A 5,508-nucleotide genomic window follows, 5' to 3' on the forward strand; every position below is an offset into this window, starting at 1 on the left:
GAGAGAGAGAGGTCGAGACAGAGAGGCTGAGAGAGAGGGAGAGAGAGGATCCCAAGCAAGGCTCTACAGCACAGAGCCCAAAGCAGGGCTCAAACCCACCAACTGTGAGATCGTGACATGAGCCAAAACCAAGGGTCAGAGGCTTAACCGACTGAACCACCCAAGTTCCCCAAGAAATGTACGTCTTTTTAATTTTTATTTATTTGTTTGTTTATTTGTTTTTACTTATTTATTTATGTATTTATAAATTAAATAAATAAAATTTATTTATTCATTTAATTTTAATTTAATAAAAAAATGTTTTTAAGTTTATTTATTTTTGAGAGAGAAACAGAGCACGAGTGGGGGAGGGGCAAAGAGAGAGAGGAAGACACAGAATCCGAAGCAGGCTCCAGGCTCTGAGCTGTCAGCACAGAGCCCGACACAGGGCTCAAACTCACAAACTGTGAGATCATCACCTGAGCTGAAGTCGGACGCCTAACCAACTGAGCCACCTAGGCGCCTCTCGAGAAATGTATTTCTTAAATAATAACACTTCAGAGTTGAAATTACTCCTTGATCCATGGGCTTCAGCACGGATGGTGTATTAGCAAAACAACGTGAATCTCATTGTATATCTGCATCAGAGCTCTTGGGTGACCAGGTACATTGTTAATGAACAGTAATATTTTGAAAGGAATCTTTTTTCTGAGTAGTAGGTCTCAACAGTGGGCTTAACATATTCAGTAAACAGGGGTGGCTGGGTGGCTCAGTCAGTTAAGTGTCCAAATTTGGCTTAGGTCCTGATTTCCTAGTTTGTGGGTTCTTATGGACTCAAGCCCTACATTGGGCTCACTGCTGTCAGCACAGAGCCACTTCAGATCCCCTGTCTCCCTTTCTTTCTGCCCCTCCTCCACTTGTCACTCGCTCGCTCTCTCTCTCTCTAAAAAATAAACATTAAAAAATCTATATTCCGGGGGCGCCTGGGTGGCGCAGTCGGTTAGACGTGCGACTTCAGCCAGGTCACGATCTCACGGTCCGTGAGTTCGAGCCCCGCGTCGGGCTCTGGGCTGATGGCTCAGAGCCTGGAGCCTGTTTCCAATTCTGTGTCTCCCTCTCTCTCTGCCCCTCCCCCGTTCATGCTCTGTCTCTCTCTGTCCCAAAAATAAATAAACGTTGAAAAAAAAAATTTTTTTTTAAAATAAATAAATAAAAAATCTATATTCGGTAAACCACATTGTAAACTTATGTGCTTTCATCCAGGCTTTGTTTTTCCATTTATAGAGCACAGGCAGAGTAGATTTGGCATAGTTTTTAAGGATTTTTGGAACAAAAATGGGCATTGGCTTCAACTTCAAGTCACCAGCTGCATTAGCCCCTAACAAGAGAGTCAGCCTGTCCTTTGAAGCTTCAAAGCTGATCATTGACTTGTCCTCTCTAGCTATGAAAGTCCTAGATGCCATCTTCTTCCAATAGGAGGCTGTTTCATCTACGTTGAAAATCCGTTGTTCAGCGGAGCCACCTTCATCAGTTACCATAGCTAGATCTTCTGGAAGGCTTGCTGCAGCTTCTACATCAGCACTTGCTGCCTCACCTTGCACTTCAATGCTATGGAGATGGCGTCTTTCCCTAAACCTCATAAACCAACCTTTACCAGCTTCAGACTTTCCTTCTGCAGCTTCCTCCCCTCTCTCAGCCTTCATAGAAATGAAGAGAGCCAGGGCCTTGCTCTGGATTAGGCTCTGGCTTAAGGGAATGTCGCGGTGGGTTTGATCTCCTCTCCAGACCACTCAAACTTTCTCCATATCCGCAATAAGGCTATTTTGCCTTCTTATTACTCATGTGCTCACTGGAGTAGCACTTTTCAATTTCCTTCAACAACTTTTCCTTTGCATTCACGACTTGGCTAACTGGCACAATAGGCCTAGCTTTCGGCCCATCTCAGCTGTTGGCAAGCCTTCCTCACTGAGCTCAATCATTTCTAGCTTTTGATTTAAAGCGAGAGACATTTGGCTCTTCCTTTCACTTGGACACTTAGAGGCCATTGTAGGGTTATAAATTGGCCTCGTTCCAATATTGTTTCCTGTGTCTCAGGGAATAGCAGAGCCTGAGGAGAAAGAGAGGAAGCAGCTGGTTCATAGAGCAGTCAGAACACACACATTTTTCAATCAAGTTTGCTGTCTTATATGAGCGTGGTTCGTGACCCCTCAAAACAATTACAATAACAACATCAAAGATCATCGATCACACATCACCATAACAAATATAATAATAGTGAAAAGACTCGAGCTCTTGCAAGAATTACCAAAATGGGACACAGAGACCAGAAGTAAACAAATGTTGGAAAAATGGTGCGGACAGGCTTGCTTGACGCGGTGCTGCCCCAACCTTTCAACCTGTAAAAATTCAATCTCTGCAAAGTGCAATAGAGCCAAGTTCAATAAAATGATGCGTGCCTCTATGTCAAAAATAAAACTCTTGGTTTTCTGAAATCTGTCTTTCTAATCTTCCTTTTTGCTGGAAATGATACCACTATCCACATAGCTGGGTACATTTCTTCCTTTCCCTTTCCACCTTCTAAATCCAATCCATCCCTAAATCCTGTTGACTCTCTCTCTAAAACATGTCCTGAATCTATCTGTCCACTTCTCTCACTGCAACATTTTGATTTATTTTTTAAAGCTTATTTATTTGGAGAGAGAGAGAGTATGTGTGTGAGCAGGGGAGGGGGCCGGGGAGGGGCAGGGAGAGGGAGAGAATCACAGATTCCACGCTGTCAGTGCAGAGCCCAATGTGGGGACTCGAACCCACAAACCGTGAGACCATGACCTGAGCCAAAACCAGGCGCTTAACCAACTGAGCCACCCAGGCACCCCTCCCTCACTGTAACATTTTAATGGTCACCTCTTACCTGGAGGACTGAAATAGCCTTCTCACGGCTCTATGCATTTATGCTGCCCCCCTACGGTCTATTGTCCTCATAGCACCCAGACAAATCTTAAAAATACAAACCTGACACTCGTCTGCTTAAAAACTGCCAATGGCCTCTTCCCCATTATACTACATACATTGTCCTTTGGAAAAAGAAACCCATGTCCATACCAGGGTCTATACATCTGGCCCCAGCCACCTCCGGCTGACCTCTCTCCTTGCCTCCATCTTGCTAAGCTCCAACTATAGTAGTTTCTTCTTCATTCTTAAACATGCCAAGCTCTATTCTACTTCAGGCTGTTCAGCTTTCCCTCTGCCCAGAACATTCTTGGCTAAGTCATACGGCTAAGTTCTTCTTGACCTTGACATCTTGGCACCTCCTCAGAAAATTGTCCCTCGGCCTTCTCTACCCAGGTGACTCCCCTTACCTTCTCCTGTACCCCAACATTGTTCTCTATCCCTGCAGTACGTCTCATCATTCATAGTCCTTGCTATTTGACTATCTTTGTTACTAGACTTTTGGCTTCACGAGCTCAGGATTCACATCAGTTTTACGCACCTAGTGCCTAAGCCAGAACCTGGTACATAGTGAATACCCAGTAAGGATCTGTTGAAAGAATGGGTCAATTCACCCTGAACTGGGTAACGAGGATACAGAGACAACCAAGATATGGTCCTTCTATTCCATAATGCTATATAGTCTCATGGATGAAAAATGTGTAAATAGGCAATTACAAAACTGGTAAGTAATACATTGGAGATCAGAACCGGAACACAGAGAGGCCCAAAGCCCAGGGTGGGGTTATGTATGTGAGTAGAAAGGATGCTGTGTTTACATGAAGCTGTGTTTACAAATCCACCAGCATTTCCCTAATAAGAAACACAGTTTTTCTTTCTAATAATGAACATTTACCTAGTGTACCAACCTCCATGTACTGTTTCTGGTCTGTTTATTTTGTTGTTAATGTGACCAAAGTAGTACAGCTTCTAAGCGATAGAGCTGGGATTCAAAACCATGCGGTCTAGCTCCTGAGCCTACAAAGGCTACATTTTTTAAAAATGATTTAAGGTGAAATTCACATCATATAAAATTAAACATTTTAAAGTGAACAATTCAGTGGCAATTAGTACATTCACAATGTTATACAATCACTCCCTCTATCTAGTTCCAAAACATTTCCATCACTCCAAACTAAAACACCAAACTTATTAAGTAGCTTCCCGTTACCTTCCAGGTACTGTTTTTGATCCTCACAATGATCTGGTCGTACAATTGAGGAAAGTGAGGCCCTGAGAAGTTCAGTGGTAAGTCCAACGTTATATAACTAGTAAATGTGGGACAGGGATTTTGAACCATACTTAGTTTTCTGACTCCAGAGCCTAAACCTTTGATTAACACGCATCTTTGGGCAGCCCGCCCCCCCCCCCCAAGAAAGGGGCTGGATTTGGGTTTCAGAGACAGTAAATTTTGTTGGGCCAGGGATTTAGAAACTATAAGTGCGTCCTCAATTGTTAAAAAATGCACGTTGAAGGGAAATTGCAATTAGTACTGTATAGGTGGTTGGCAGAACCAAAAATAATCTAAGCCCAGGAGCATCTACGGGGCAGGCACTTGGAAAGGTCAGTATTGCAGGAAGTTTTGCCAAAGTCTCAAGAACAAGAAGTTCATAATTCCTTGGGCAGCCCCTATGTGTGCCAAGCTGAAAGCTGAAGAGAGGCAGAGTAGCCAGGAGGGTGTGGCTTGCCTTGGGGGGTGGGGTGGGGGTGGGGAGGGGGCAGGGGCAGCCGGGAAAGCCCAGCTGGTTGTCTGCAAGAGAAGCTGGGGTTGCAACTGGGAACACAAAGTAGGAAGCAGGCCTTGGGCCAATTGCATCGCACTCTGAGGGAGGCCACCAGAGCGGAAAGACTGTAAGGGGTGGAGAGCCTCGCCTTAGTATTCTTCTACTTCGTCCCGGAGCGGCTGTCATCACTCTAGCATCCCTCTTTCTCAACACAGGGATCCTGTTTCTGGGGCTTCCCCCTTTCTCTCTGGAGGTCAACGATCCTACAGTCCCCCCCCCCCCTTTTTAGGGATCTCAGACAGAGGGCACCCCTTTTACGTTGTTTCTCATGGTTTCCTCTTCTCCCTCCCTAGTGCGGGCCCCTCCTGTCCAGATGATGGTGGAGTTCTCTCACAAGCCCCCCACCTTTCTCAGGCTCGGGATCTTGCTCGAGTTCTAGTTCAACAATGCGCAGCTCTTGGCGCAACCGCACCCCTCCTACTCCCAGACGGCAGCTCCATGGAAACCAAAACATCACAACTCCGCTAAGGTATCGCGAGAAGTGCAGTTGCGATCGCATCAGGGGAGAGGCGGAGCGAGGGCGGGAACAAAGAGCGAAGTGGGAGGAGCTTGGGAGCTTCCGAGGTCCCGGGCGGGGAAGGTACCTCCTAGTGGCGCCCCCGCGTGACTGCGCTTTACATAATCGAGGCCGCGCGCGTCATAAGTGGCGTACTCCAGTTCAGGCCGAATCAGAATTGTCCCAAGCTCCGTGTTCTGCCTCTTTGTGCTTGATGGACGTCGAAATGAACCAGTGAAGGGGCGACCAGCGCCGTCGCGC

This window comes from Prionailurus bengalensis, chromosome C1 (assembly GCF_016509475.1).
Source record: "Prionailurus bengalensis isolate Pbe53 chromosome C1, Fcat_Pben_1.1_paternal_pri, whole genome shotgun sequence".
NCBI classification, from domain to species: domain Eukaryota; kingdom Metazoa; phylum Chordata; class Mammalia; order Carnivora; family Felidae; genus Prionailurus; species Prionailurus bengalensis.